Genomic DNA, 15,401 nt, shown 5'->3' with positions numbered 1-15,401 from the left:
AGGAGAATCGCTTGAACCCAGGAGGTGGAGGTTGCAATGAGCTGAGATCGTGCCACTGCACTCCAGCCTGAGTGACAGAGCGAGACTCCATCTCAAAAAAAAAAAAAAAAAAGATTGTGTCCAAGGCCGGGCACAGTGGCTCACACCTGTAATCCCAGTACTTTGGGAGGCCAAGGCAGGTGAGTCACCTGAGCTCAGGAGTTTGAAACCAGCCTGGCCAACATAGTGAAACCCCATCTCTACTAAAAATATAAAAATTAGCCAGGCATGGTGGTGTGCGCCTGTAATCCCCACTACTCGGGAGGCTGAGGCAGGAGAATCACTTGAATCTAGAAGGCAGAGGTTGTAGTGAGCCGAGATCGCACCACTGCACTCCAGCCCGGGTGACAAAGTGAGACTCCCTCTCAAAAAAAAAAAAAAAAAAAAAAAAAAAAGATTGTGTCCAAGGTCCCTTCCTTCCCTCAAGAGAACTTAGAGGCTGGTGTGTATCCCTGGGGACAAAAGAATGAGCAAAAACCATCACTTTCTAAGAGATAACCAACAAGCTATAGTTTTGGTTAAAACATGAAATCATTAGGCTAAACATGTAAGTGTCAACACAGACACCAGCACTAACTTCTGGTGGAAGTTAGTGAGCCTCACCCATGTTGAGCCAATGACAGAGGTGGGCCTAATTCACGCAGAACCAGGAAATGCACAATTGTACCTAGATTCAAGCACAAAACTTACCGATAACTCTGCATTTGTTGGGACTCATATTCACATCCTTTCTCCCTCCTACTTTTTCAATCCTTTCCCTCATTCAGAGAAAACATGCTATTTCCCGACCCACCCATCCCTCTGGGAAGCAGATTCTCTGAAAGTTTGATCAAGGCAGAAAGGCGAAATGTCATACAAAGCTGGCCAGACGTGGTGGCTCATCCCTGTAATCCCAACACTTTGGGAAGCTGAGGCAGGCAGATGACTTGAGGTCAAGAGTTCAAGACAAGCCTGGCCAACATGGTAAAATCCTGCCTACACTAAAAACACAAAAATTAGCTGGGTGTGGTGGCAGGCACCTATCATCCCAACTACTCGGGAGGCTAAGGCACGAGAATCGCTTGAACCCGGGAGCCAGAGGTTGCAGTGAACCATGATCACACCACTGCACTCTAGCCTGGGCAACAGAGCAAGACTCCATTTCAAAAACATATAAACAAAAAATAAATAAATGTCATATAAAGCTAATGATTTGTAGTTTTGCTTGTTTGTTTTTTCCAGACATGCATTCATTTTTCCATCTTCTGTGACAGCACAATATTCCCTTGGGAGAATACCCTACTCATTTCATGAGTTCAGAGGGATCTGACATCATCCTCCACACCTGGGAAGAGGCATATGCCTATTCACGTCCTTAGTGATCAGCTCATGGGTGGGCCTAACCCACGATGAGCCAGTGACAGAGGTGGGCCTAATTCACGCAGAGCCAATGATAGGGTGAGCCTAACCCCCATGCTCAGCCAGCGACAGTCATGGATCTAACCCAAGCTGAGCCAATGATTGGCTTAAGGATGGGCCTAACCCATACTGAGCCAGTGAGGGCCCAGGGTCCAGACCTTTTGCATAGCTGTCAAAAATGAAACTCTCTTTCCACTAGGGTTGGTAAGGTAAGCCTGAAGCTGGAGGTAAGCCTGAAGCCGGAGGTAAGCCTGAAACTGCCGGTGGTCATCTTGCTATCACAAGGGAGAGCCTGCCTCAGAGTGAAGCCAAAACAGAGGAAAGCTGGGCCAAGGGATGGACAGCCTGGGTCCTGACAGTATCATTTGAACACCTAGATGCAGCCACACCTGATTTAAGGTTATGAGATAATCAATTCCTTGTCTTGGTTATACCAGTTGGGGTTAGATTTCTGCCACGCAGGAATCTTAATGAATGTATGGAGTCAACAACCTTACTTGCTCAAAGTCAAAAGGGTAGAGTGGTGCCTGGCGCAATGGCTCATGCCTGTAATCCCAGCCCTTTGTGAGGCCAAGGCAGACAGATCACTTGAGGTCAGGAGTTTGAGACCAGCCTGGGCAACATGGTGAAACCCCGTGTCTACTAAAAAAACAAAAACAAAAATCAAACAGGCACGGCGGTGCGCGCCTGTAGTCCCAGCTACTCAGAAGGCTGAAGCAGGAAAAATCACTTAAGCCTGAGAAGCGGAGGCTGCAGTGAGCCAAGATCACTGCACTCCAGCCTTCCAGCCTGGGCGACAGAACAAGACCCCATCTCAAAAAAACAAAAAGGGGGTAGAGTGTTAATAGCAGTCATTAACAAGGCCAGGAGCAGCATAAACCTAGGCCAAGGAGTCCCTGCTCAAGCCATAAGCTCTAATGAGCCCAGATCTCATGTAATATGTACTCATCAAACCAATTCTATAGCAATAGCCCAGGGCCAAGGCATCTATCAATGAGCACTGTGTGGCCATTAAGACAGTGGTGGCTGGGTGCGTTGGCTCATGCCTGTAATCCCAACACTTTGGGAAGCCAAGGCGGGTGGTTCACCTGAGGTCAGGAGTTCGAGACCAGCCTGGCCAACATGGTGAAACTCCATTTCTACTAAAAATACAAGAAATCAGCCAGGTGTGGTGGCAGGCTCCTGTAACCCCAGCTACTCGGGAGACTGAGGCAGGAAAATCGCTTGAACCCAGGAGGCGGAGGTTGCGGTGAGCCAAGATCACGCCATTGCACTCCAACCCGGACGACAAGAGTGAAACTCTGCCTCAAAAAAAAACAAAAGAAGACATTGGTGATCCTATTGAGGGCAGTCTCAGTCCCATGGTATGGAAGGTTGTCAGCATACAATAAAGTGCGGAAGGAACCAACAAAAGCAGAATGACTCCTCCTGAGGTTTGGAAAAAGATGTGCAAGATCCAATGTGATCAGGCCCCTGCATAGTTTTCTACATATTTCTTACCCTACCACCTCTCATTCACTTATGTCCCAGCCACAATGCCTTCTTTCTCTTCCTTGAACACCCAAGCCTGGCAGGGTGCGGTGGCTCATGCCTGTAATCCTGATACTTTGGGAGGCCACAGTGGGTAGATCACTTGAAGCCAGGAGTTCGAGACCAGCCTGGCCAACATGGTAAAACCCCATCTCTGCTAAAAATACAAAAATTAGCTGGGCATGTTGGCACATGCCTGTAATCCCATCTACTAAGGAGGCTGAAACAGAAGAATCTCGAACACAGGAGGCGGAGGTTCCCGTGAGCAGAGATCCTGCCACTGCACTCCAGCCTGGGTGACAGAGCAAGACTCCGTCTCAAAAAAAGAAAAGAGTAATAATAATAATAATAATAATAAAAGAAAAGAGCTTCTTTAAACACTGTTATCTTGGCCAGGAAGGTTTAAAAACTTAATCCTCAGGAAAGAAATGAATCTGAGATGTTTTAGGAGGTGCGTCTGTTGTGGGGCCGGTTCTAATTACAACGGGCCAATGGGAGGGATCTGGTTTTAGATTTCAAGGACTGAGGAGACAATAAGCAGAGAACTGGATTTGTATCACAGCCTGCAAAATCTTTCACTCCAACCAAGAGACAAAAACCACAGGAACAGCATTTCAACCAAAAACTCTTATATTTTAAAAGCAATCCTTAGGGAAGAGAGATGCTGGAAGCAAAGAAGGAAGAAGTAACAGCTGCACTTCACTTTATCATAAAACAGTGATCTTTTTTTTTTTTTAATTATTATTATACTTTAAGTTTTAGGGTACCTGTGCACAATGTGCAGGTTAGTTACATATGTATACATGTGCCATGCTGGTGTACTGCACCCACTAACTCGTCATCTAGCATTAGGTATATCTCCCAATGCTATCCCTTCCCCCTCCCCCCACCCCACAACAGTCCCCAGAATGTGATGTTCCCCTTCCTGTGTCCATGTGTTCTCATTGTTCAATTCCCACCTATGAGTGAGAATATGCGGTGTTTGGTTTTTTGTTCTTGCGATAGTTTACTGAGAATGATGATTTCCAATTTCATCCATGTCCCTACAAAGGACATGAACTCATCATTTTTTATGGCTGCATAGTATTCCATGGTGCATATGTGCCACATTTTCTTAATCCAGTCTATCATTGTTGGACATTTGGGTTGGTTCCAAGTCCTTGCTATTGTGAATAATGCCGCAATAAACATACGTGTGCATGTGTCTTTATAGAAGCATGATTTATAGTCCTTTGGGTATATACCCAGTAATGCGATGGCTGGGTCAAATGGTATTTCTAGTTCTAGATCCCTGAGGAATCGCCACACTGACTTCCACAATGGTTGAACTAGTTTACAGTCCCACCAACAGTGTAAAAGTGTTCCTATTTCTCCACATCCTTAAAAGTATAAGATTTTTGCCTTTGCCATTCAAAAATGTCAGAGAGAGGCCGGGCACGATGGCTCATGCCTGTAATCCCAGCACTTTGGCAGACTGAGGTGGGCAGATTGCTTCAGCCCAGGAGTTTGAGACCAGCACAAGGTGAACCCCGTCTCTACTAAAAATACACAAATCAGCAGGGCGTCATGATGCACGCCTGTAGTCCCAGCACTTTGGGAGGCTGAGGTGGGTGGATTGCTTGAGCCCAGGGGTTCGAGACCAGCCTGGGCAACATGGTGAAACCCTGTCTCTACTAGAAACACAAAAATTAGCCAGGCGTGGTAGAGCGCACCTATAATTCCAGCTACTTGGGTGGCTGAGGCACAAGAATTGCTTGAACCCAGAGGCAGAGGTTGCAGTGAGCAGAGATTGTACCACTGCACTCCAGCCTGGGCACAAGAGCAAGACTCTGTCTCAAAAAATAAATAAACAACATGAAAACGTCAGAAAGTTCTGTTGCAGTACTCTCTGTGGCAGAAAGCAGGCAACATGACTTGCAAGGGTTCTCTTATTTTTATCAGCATTAAGTACTGAATTTGACCTTCTGTTTGCTGTGTGCTAGACATTTCAAAAATTGTTTGCAAACATTATCCTCTCTAAGCTGTGTGACTGTAAGAGATGGCTAAACAGGACAACCACTGTTTCTTGGAAGCAGAAACACCGTATGCCTTGGCCATCTCTAAATGTGCATGTGAGCAGCAGAGGCAAACTAGATCCAAGTTCAAGGGATCTTTGCATTCAAGTCCAAGGCTTCCCAGGGGTTGCAAACTGATTGACTGCAGATCAGATTCACTTGTTTCATTTGGTCCAGTTTTTTTTTTTTTTTTTTTTTTTTGAGTCGGAATCTCTTTCTCTGTCGCCCAGGCTGGAGTGCAGTGGTGTGATCTCAGCTCACTGCAACCTCTGCCTCGCAGGTTCAAGCGATTCTCCTACCTCAGCCTCCCTAGTACCTCGGATTACAGGTGCGTGCCACCACGACTGGCTAATTTTTTGTATTTTTAGGAGAGACGGGGTTTCGCCACGTTGGCCAGGCTGGTCTCGAACTCCGGACCTCAGGTGATCTGCCCACCTAGGCCTCCCAAAGTGCTGGGATTACAGGTGTGAGCCATTGCACCCAGCCCTCACATAGTGTTTTAAAAGGCACTGTAATAGGCAAGTGTTAATGCCTGGTCTCAGTATATACAACTTTGCACCTGCTATCTTAAAAATGGACCCCACATGCATTTATTTCATCTGTGTGCCACTAACCTGCGTTCTTAATACACCACCACACCATCATGCCCCAGCAGCTCTGTAGACAAATCTGATGGGATCATGCAAGGAACAATGACAAACTAGGACCCAGTGGTACAAAAAGTATCTATTTTGCACAACAGAGATCTATGCCTCCTTCAAAAATTTGTTTCCGGCTGGGTGTGGTGGCTCACGCCTGTAATCCCAGCACTTTGGGAGGGTGAGGCAGGCAGATCACCTGACGTCAGGAGTTAAGAGACCAGCCTGGGCAACATGGTGAAACCCCATCTCTACCAAAAACACAAAAAAATTAGCCAGGTGTGATGATGCACACCTGTGGTCCCAGCTACTCAGGAGGCTGAGGTGGGAGGATCACTTGAGCATGGGAGGCGGTGGTTGCAGTGAGCCGAGATCGCCCCACAGCACTCCAGCCTGTGTGACAGAGCGAGACCCCATCTCAAAAAAAAAAAAATTGTTTCCACATGCTTTTTTTTTTTTTTTTGCATGTTTTACATGATTAAAGCTAACAAAAAAGTCTGAAAATACACTCGAGACACACACCTCTGATTTTAAAACTCTGGAAAAAAGCAAAGCAATCTCTTTCAGCTTTCCTCTGAGAGAAGAAAGCCAGCACTGCTAGTCAGGAGCAATAAACATACAGAAACCATCGATAATTAACTCAACACCCTTCTCCATCCCCACTCCATATCCTTCCCAATCAAAACAAACAGAAGAGCAGGAGGGAAGAGAAAGAAGCTGCCAAATGTCCACACATGCTCCGACAGCCAGGACGCAGGCTTTGCATTTTGCAGAAGTGACATCACTGGGGCAACATCAGTCAAGAGTCAGCAAGCCTGGCTTCTGTCTTTGTGCTTTCCAAGTTTACAATGATCAACCTACAAAAATACTTAGGCAGGCAAGGACCCATGTTCAAAGATGCACACCATCATTCACTAATGTGGAAAACTGGAAACCTCAATGTCAACAGAGGACTGAATGGAAAACGATACAGTTGTTAAGAACTGTATGTACTAATATGGAAGAAAGCTCAGGATATGTTAAAAATGGGTGCCCATTTTTGTTTATTTCCCTCTCTCTGTACACAGAATAGAAAAGGATCTGGAGGATGCACCAGAATGGGGGTAAAGCAAGCCCTGTGGATTTGTACCTGACACCTTGCTTTAAGGTAAACTACATACACATATATACAGTAAGCATAGATCGCTTTAGAGATTTTAAAAAGCTTAGGCCAGGTGCGGTGGCTCTCTCCCACCCTGGCACGTTGGGAGGCTGAGGCGGAAGGATCGTTTGAACCCAGGAGTTCGAGACCAGCCTGGGCAACATAGTGAGACCCCGATCTCTACAAAAAATTTTAAAAATTAGCCAAGCATGGTGGCATGTGCTTTTAGTCCCAGCTACTTGGGAGGCTCAGGCAAGACGATTGCTCGAGCCTGAGAGGTCGAGACTGCAGTGAGCTGTGATTGCATCACTGTGTTCCAGCTTGGGCAACAGAGTGAGATCCCGTCTCAAAAAACAAACAAACAAAAACTTGGACAAAAAATAAAATAGCTATTGTTCCAGGATAATTTTATTCTACTGAACCAAGTGACAGGGAAAGAATTTTTCCTACTGTGGTTTTGCCTCCTCCATCCCTTTTCAAACATTTCTTGAATACCTACTGAGTGCTGGGCACTGCTGAAGGAGGCAGACAAAAAGCACCTACATCCATTGCACGAGGTGCACGTGTAGTACTAACTGCAGGCACAAACTTTCTGTACACAGGAATGCTCATGTTAGGAAATTACCTTGTGAGGAAAAGGAGTGTCAATTCTCGGCTCACACATTCTAAGGCAAAAGAACACACTTTGGGCTGCATGCAGTGGCTCATGCCTACAAGTAATCTCAGCACTGTGGGAGGCCAAGGCAGGAGGACTGCTTGAGCCCAGGAATTTGAGACCAGCCTGGGCAACAAAGCAAGATTCTGCCTCTACATAAAAAATAATAATAATAATGATAGAGTCGGGTGCAGTGGCTCATGCCTGTAATCCCAACACTTTGGGAGGCTGAGGCGGGCAGATCACGAGGTCAGAAGTTTGAGACCAGCCTGGCCAATATGGTGAAACCCCATCTCTACTAAGAATTAGCCGGGCATGGTGGCACGCACCTGTAATCCCAGCTACTCAGGAGGGTTAGGCAGAAGAATCCCTTGAACCCGGAGGACTGAGGTTGCAGTGAGTCGAGATCATGCCACTGCACTCCAGCCTGGACAAGAGCAAGACTCCGTCTCAAAATAAATAAATAAATAAATAAATAAAATAATAAATAACACACTTTGGAAACAAAAATAAGTCAAGTTAATAAACTGTTATCCAACATGGGATAAAATATATGAATCAAAGGCCCCTGAGACTTCAGCGGCACAGATCATCTGCATTTAATCCTACACAAAACACACACTAAGAGGAAAGGCTCAAAAGGGGTTGTAGGCCGGCACGGTGGCTCACGCCTGTAATCCCAGCACTTTGGGAGGCCGAGGGGGCAGATCACGAGGTCAGGAAATCGAGACCATCCTGGCTAACACGGTGAAACCCCATCTCTACTAAAAATACAAAATATTAGCCAGGCGTGGTGGCACGCACCTGTAGTCCCAGCTACTCCGGAGGCTGAGGCAGGAGAATCGCTTGAACCCGGGAAGCGGAGGTTGCAGTGAGCCAAAATCGCACCACTGCACTCCAACCTGGGCGAGAGAGAGACTCTGTCTCAAAAACAAAAACAACAACAACAACAACAAAAAACAACGGGTTGTATACCAACAAGGTGATGGAGGCTGGGGTGGTCGGGTAACAAGAGGCTTTAGGAGTAGCTGGGATCTAATTAATCTTCAAAACACCCGATCCATGTCCTAAAATGCCATCCTATCCTAGAATACACTATAACAAAAGTAAAAATGATGAACCTGCCTAGGTCGTGCTGCAAAGGCCTTTTCTTTAGCAAGTTAAAAGGGGCCTGCGGCTCAAAGTAGAAATTAAGAGGCACAACCTGGTAGTAACCACGGACAAAGCAATCAAGGAAGCTCAGGCCCTCAGGAGGCAGAAAGCCTGAGATGGCTCGGAGAAGATAAAGTCGCCTCCCCAAAAGCGGTGTCAAGGTGACAGCGGGGTTTCCCAGGACCTCAGAGACTCAGGTCCTCAGTGAGCCCAGCCATCACTCAAGCTGCGGAATAAGCATTTTCGTCCTTTACCCAATCCCTCCCCAAAGTGCTGTCAGAAGAAACCTGAACCGTCCTGCGGCAGAGACGGGAGCAAAGCGGAGAGCAGACTGCCCCAAACGTGTTCCCGGAGGGAGGGAGCGGGGTGGGTTTTTGGAAAGAGGCCTGCAGGGGCGGGACAGTGGGTGTGAGGGCAGGGGCAACGCTGCAATCGGGGGGTCTGGGGTCGCAGATAAGGGGGTGGCAGGATGGAGGAATAGGAGAGAGAGAGAAAAGAAACCAGAGTCATCTAGGAGAGCAGTATGGGGAGGAAGGAAGAGGAGAAAGAGGATGGAGCCTGGCAGCGGGGTTTGGGGACCGGCAAGGCTGAACCACCCAGGAAGTCCCGGAAGGAGGAGAGGGCAACGGGGTGGGAGAGAGACCAACGCAGAAAGAGAAACAAAGTTGCCAAGGGCGAGGGGCCAGCGCGAGGAACGCACCGGTGGCAAGGCACTCAGTGCCTAACTTTTTAGGACGGGAGGCTCCAGGGAGGCGGGATTTTGGAGCCGGAGGACCGGGGGAGTCCAGGTGGCCGGGAAGCGACGCGCAGGCGAGGGGCGTAGGGGTCCCTGCCAGGCGGTGGCCCGGGGTCCCGGGATCCTGGGGCGGGGCAGAGGAGCTTTTCAGCCGCGGTGGAGGTCCCCGGACAGCCACTCCGACCCCAGCCCCGCGCAGCGCCGCACTTACCCGAGCAGAGGCGGCGAGGACAAGGCGGCGGCGGCGGAGAGGCGGCTGCGAGGGGCGGTGCGGCCCAGGCTCTCCGGACCCCGCCCCCGCCCCGGAGCCTGCAGTCGGCGCCTCCCATTGGCTGCTGCTCTACGGTACCGCGTCCGCCTCGGCCAATCAGCGCAGAGCAGCGTCGTTTGGAAACTTTTTTCCCAGCCCGGGCGCGGCGCGGCCACGCGGCGAAGGCTCCTGGCTGGAGGGGGCTTGAGAGGCGCCGGCTGCCGGGCGCTGGGCTGCGGCGGGCGGGCGGGCGGGCATTGGAGATGCTGCAGAACGCTGCCTGGACAACCGGGAAACGGGTTTGGGCTTGCGGGCCGCGCATTTCAGGAAAATACGCCGGCCTCTCCTTCACTTCGATTGCATTTTCCCATTCTTGCACTTTCTCCAAATCAGAAGGAAAGACAAAGATTCAGGCCCACTGAAGCTAGCAGTGCCCCGTGCCCTTCCTACTCCTTTACACCAAAAGTAGAATCTTCAGCATCATTATCTTCTCCAGAAGCAGGAGAACGTAGTGCACCAGAATTTGGTCATAAACTTGGCTTTGAGTCCTAGTCCTGCCCCTTACTAACTGTGTGATCTTGGGAAAGTTGTTTAGCCTCTATGACTCCGTTTCCCCATCTATAAAATGCCATTATGGGTCTGGCGCGGTGGTCACGCCTGTAATCCCAGCACTTTGGGAGGCCAAGGCGGGTGGATCACGAGGTCAGGAGTTCAAGACCAGCCTGGCACCTGGTGAAACCCCGTCTCTACTAAAGATACAAAAAATTAGCCGGATGTGGTGGCGCGCACCTGTAATCCCAGCTACTCAGGAGGCTGAGGCAGGAGAATCACGGGAAACCGGGAGGTGGCGGTTGCAGTGAGCCGAGATCACACCACTGCACTCTAGCCTAGGCGACAGGGCAAGACTCCGTCTTAAAGAACAGACAAACAAACAAACAAAAAAACGACATTATGCAGAGGACTAAATGACTTAACAGCATTTGTAAAAACGTTTAGAACAGAAATTTGAACTTAGTAAGTACAATATATGTATTTGTTAAATGATCTTGATTTTGTTTATTTATTTATTTTGAGATGAAATCTCCCTCTGTCTCCCAGGCTGGAATGCAGTGGCGTGATCTCCACTCACTGCAACCTCCGCCTTCTGAGTTCAAGCAATTCTCCTACTTCAGCCTCCCGAGTAGCTGGGATTACAGGCCCGCATCACCACACCCGGCTAATTTTTATATTTTTAGTAGAGACGGGGTTTCACCATGTTGGCCAGGCTGCTCTCGAATCCCTGTCCTCAGGTGATCCACCCACCTCGGCCTCCCAAAGTGCTGGGATTACAGGCGTGAGCCACCGCACACTGCCTGAAGATCGTGATTTTTAAATGGCTGTGTGTGCCAGGCACAATTCTCACAGCAACCCTAATTGTTCACTAACAAATTAAAATTAAAAAATAATTTTTTTCTTTTCGAGACAGAGTTTCGCTCTTGTTGCCCAGGCTGGAGTGCAATGGTGCGATCTCGGCTCACTGCAACCTCTGCCTCCCAGATTCAAGCGATTTTCTTGTCTTAGTCTCCCTAGTAGCTTGGATTACAGGCGCCCACCATTACGCCCAGCTAATTTTTTGTATTTTTAGTAGAGACACGGTTTCACTGTGTTGGCCAGGCTGGTCTCGAACTCCTGACCTCAAGCAATACACCTCAGTCTCCCAAAGTGCTGGGATTACAGGCGTGAGCCATGTAACTCAGAAGGCAGAGGTTGTGGTGAGTGGAGATCACGCCACTGCATTCCAGCCTGGTAGACAGAGGGAGACTTCATCTCAAAATAAATAAATAAATAAAATCAAGCCACCATGCTTGGCTGGAATTTCTTTTTTTCTTTATTTTCTTCTAAAACATCCTGTCATAACATGTTCATTAACAAATACCGAACATTCTGGTTAGTGGGTACAAAAATAGAGTTAGAATGAATAAGATCTAGTATTTGGGAGCACAGCAGGGTGACTACAGTCCACAACAATGTATTGTACATTTTAAAATAACTAAAGGAGTATAATTGGAGTGCTTGTAACACAAAGAAAGGATAAATGCTTGAGGTCATGGACACCCATTTACCCTGATGTGATTATGATGCATTGCATGCCTGTTATCAAAATATCTCATGTACCCCATAAACACCTACAGTGTACCCATAAAAACTAAAAATATATATATTATTATCCAGCATTTTTTTTTTTTTGAGACAGAGTCTCACCCTGTGACATAGGCTGCAGTGCAGTGGCATAATCAAAGCTCACTGCATCCTGGACCTCCCAGGCTCAAGTGATCCTCCCACCTCATCTTCCGGAGTAGCTAGGACCACCGGTGTGCACCACCACGCCCAGCTAATTTTTACATTTTTTTGTAGAGACGTGGATCTCACTATGTTGCCCAGGCTGGTCTTGAACTCCTGGGCTCAAGTGATCCTCCCGCCTCAGCCTCCCTCCCAAAGTGCTGGGATTACAGGCATGAACCACAGCACCCGGCATTATGAGCATTCTTCTGTACAATGCACCCTTACAGCACAGTGAATACAGTCAAAGTACCTGTCCTCAAAGGGCTTATATTGTTAAGAGAGAAACACACTAAATCTATAAGCAGAAAAAGTAACGTCATTTCAGATACTGTTAAGTGCTATGACTAAGGCAAGCTCATTTGATACAAAGGGCTGGGAGGGGTCACTTCAGATGCTATAGTCAGGGAAGGCCACTGTAGAGAGGAGACCATGCAACTTAACCACAGATGATGAACCACAGGAAAGCATTAAATTGTATCCATGTTAAAGATAAGAAAATAAAGGTGCAGGAAGTTAATTGAGTTGCCCGAGGTCTTAGAACTAGTAATTAACAAATCAGGCTTCAGAGCTGGCTCTGACTCCTAAACCCTCCTTCTTCAGCACTATGCTAGAGGCAAAGAGATCTTAGCTATTACAGAATCTCCCACCCCACTCTTGCCTTCCTGCTATCCTAGAACAGCCTTTCTCAAATTCTACTTTGGACTCCTTGCTAATTCCTAAAAACTGCTTAGAGGCACAAAGGGGAACCCCACCACCTATCAACGGGTTTAAGGAAAGTACCAGATGTCTTTCAGGAAACTTCCCAAACATTAATGAATCATTTACATGCTGCTTCACACTTTACTACATCTGATGCCTTCCCCCTTGGAATTTTATTTTATTTTATTTTGAGACAGAGTCTCACTCTACCTCCGCCTCCCGGGTTCAAGCGATTCTCCTGCCTCAGCCTTTCGAGTAGCTGGGATTACAGGTGTTCACCACCATGCCCACCTAATTTTTCTATTTTAGTAGAGGCAGGGTTTCACCATGTTGGCCAGGCTGGTTTTGAACTCCTGACCTCAAGTGCTCCACCCGCCTCAGCCTCCAAAAGTGCTGGGATTACAGGCATGAGCCACCACACCAAGCCTCCCCTTAGGAATTTTATTACTTATTTACTTATTTATTAAGATGGAATCTCACTCTGTCGGCCAGGCTAGAGTGCAGTGGTGCGATCTCGGCTGATTGTAACCTCCACCCTCCAGTTCAAGCAATTCTCCTGCCTCAGCCTCCCAAGTAGCTGGTATTAACCCCCCTTGGATTTTTTTTTTTCTTTTTTTTGACGGAGTCTCGTTCTGTTGCCCAGGCTGGAGTGCAGTGGCACGATCTCGGCTCACCGCAACCTCTTCCTCCTGGGTTCAAGCGATTCTCCTGCCTCAGATTCCTGAGTACCTGGGATTACAGGTGTGCACCACCACGTCCAGCTAATTTTGTAGTTTTAGTAGACCCAGGGTTTCACCATGTTGGTTTGGCCAGGCTGGTCTCGAACTCCTGACCTCAAGTGATCCACCTGCCTTGGCCTCCCAAAGTGCTGGGATTACAGGCGTGAGCCACTGCGCCTGGCCCCCCTCGGAATTTTATTTGGCCCTAACCACTCTGTGAGGTTTCTGGACAGGAACTAATCACCTCAGCTTACAGAGAAACCGAAGCACAAACTGATGAGGTACTGGTGTTGCCTAAATGGCTTTGATCAAGGTATTTAAACTAGTTGGTTCTCAATTTCCCAAATTTTCCATAAAGAAAAAAGAGAGGGCATTGAAATAATAATCCTTAAAGTCCTATTTGGGAACAACATTTAGGGAAATAGGTTTGTCATTGGGTAAAACCTTAAAACATTTAAAATGTTTTTCTCGTTCTTTTTAAATTCAATTTGTTTTCCTTGTAGCTTTGGAATATGGCTGAGCAGATAACTCAATTTAACTTCCTTAAGTCCTTCCATGATCATTTATTAATTCAAACCACTGAACCTAACACAGGTAGAAGATTGGTTTCTGGGAAGAAACTCCTTTAATAACAGCTTGGTTAGTTGAAAAGCTGAATTGCATGTAAAGTAGCTACTTATATAGCACACAAAAAAGTCTTTTGGTTTTCATAAATGTGAAGATTATAATTTGGACAAGGGAAAAACTGAAAGTTACTTGTACTCTCTAAAGTTTTCCCCGCAGAGAAACAGGAATACAATTAATAGAGGATACATACTTAAAATATATCTTAAGAGAAAATTTATGTATTTTGATTCATAATTGTCTCCTAAGGGCTGGTATACTTTGCTTAGGCTCCTAGTCTTTAGAAAGCAGCAATAAAATTACATTTCTTTTAAAAGTATTTGTAATTCAGACTTTTATTAGCCTTCCACTTAATACGACTATTTTGTTTTTAAAAATTTTTTTAATAGAGACAAGTGCCACACCATGTTGCTCAGGCTGGTTTTAAACACCAAGCCTCAAGGGGTCCTCCTGTCTCAGCCTCCCAAAGTGCTGGGATTACGATGAGTCACCATGCCCTGCCCATTTTCAATCACTACATTTACTTGTTGTGACTAGTTACAGCTTTGGACTCGAAAGAATGCCAAGCTAAGTCAAACAAAATGTGTCTGCTTGGTAAAAAGGAATCTAAAAGAAAAATATACATATAAAGAAAATGTGGTCAGGCTCGTTGGCTCAGCCCTGTAATCCTAAAGAGGCCGAGGCGGGAGGATCACTTGAGGCTAGGAGTATCGAGACCAGCCTGGCCAACATGGCAATATCCCGTCTCTACTAAAAACACAAAAATTAGCCAGGCATGGTGGTGGGCGCCTGTAATCCTAGCTACTCAGGAGGCTGAGGCATGAGAATCGGTTGAACCCGTGAGGCGGAGGCTGCAGTGAGCCAAGAACCTGCCACTGCACTCCAGCCTCGGCAATGAAGCAAGGCTTTGTCTCAAAAAAAAAAAAAAAAAAAAAAAAGGAAAAAGGAAATGTGTCTGCATTCTTTTATGTTTTCTGGCTAAAAACTACTTTTTTAAAAAAGCAATTAGAAACCCACAATTACCTTGTTTCTTAAAATTTTTAGTTAATATGCCTTGTGTTGAAACATACTCAACTGAAATAAAATGGGGAAAAAAACACCTCTGAAGAGTAGCATATTTGTTTGGTAATTTGAAAAAAGCCAAAACGCTAGAAACGGGTTTTTCATCTATTCTAATCTCCAGTTGGAAAATACTACCTATACACAGACATAATAAAGATTTTTTTCTTTTTCTTTCTTTTCTAAATAGTGATAAGGTTTCACCGTTTCCCAGTCTAGTCTCAAATTTGTAGGCTCAAGAGATCCTCCCTCCGTAGCCTCTTAAAGTATTGGGAATACAGGCCTGAGCCACTGCGCCCGGCCCACAGTCAAGATTTAGTCAGCAGTAATAAATACCTACGCAGGGAGAGGATGTGTGCTTGTCATCTGCCTTCTGGAAAATTAA

At 46.7% G+C, this 15,401-nt stretch overlaps 1 protein-coding gene across 8 annotated transcripts in view; it reads right to left on the bottom strand.

The window, feature by feature from the left end:
• The window catches only part of NDE1 (nudE neurodevelopment protein 1), an 81,163-nt gene that overhangs the window by 64,610 nt on the left and 1,152 nt on the right, over positions 1-15,401 (bottom strand). Inside the window, exons 1-2 of one of the 8 annotated variants that reach the window (XM_063699590.1) lie at positions 9,555-9,941; positions 8,260-8,357 (exon numbers count right to left, since the gene is read on the bottom strand). The exons of 6 other annotated variants lie outside the window; for them this stretch is intronic. The gene's annotated coding sequence lies outside the window, so the exon portion shown is untranslated. Of the gene's footprint in view, positions 1-8,259; positions 8,358-9,554; positions 9,942-15,401 lie in introns of those variants that run through there. One more of the 8 variants, XM_055365723.2, reaches the window with a different exon arrangement.

Source organism: Gorilla gorilla, chromosome 18 (genome assembly GCF_029281585.2).
Source record: "Gorilla gorilla gorilla isolate KB3781 chromosome 18, NHGRI_mGorGor1-v2.1_pri, whole genome shotgun sequence".
Classification (NCBI taxonomy): Eukaryota; Metazoa; Chordata; class Mammalia; order Primates; family Hominidae; genus Gorilla; species Gorilla gorilla.
Note: the sequence above shows the minus strand (reverse complement) of the source record. Positions and strands in the feature narration are given on the sequence as shown.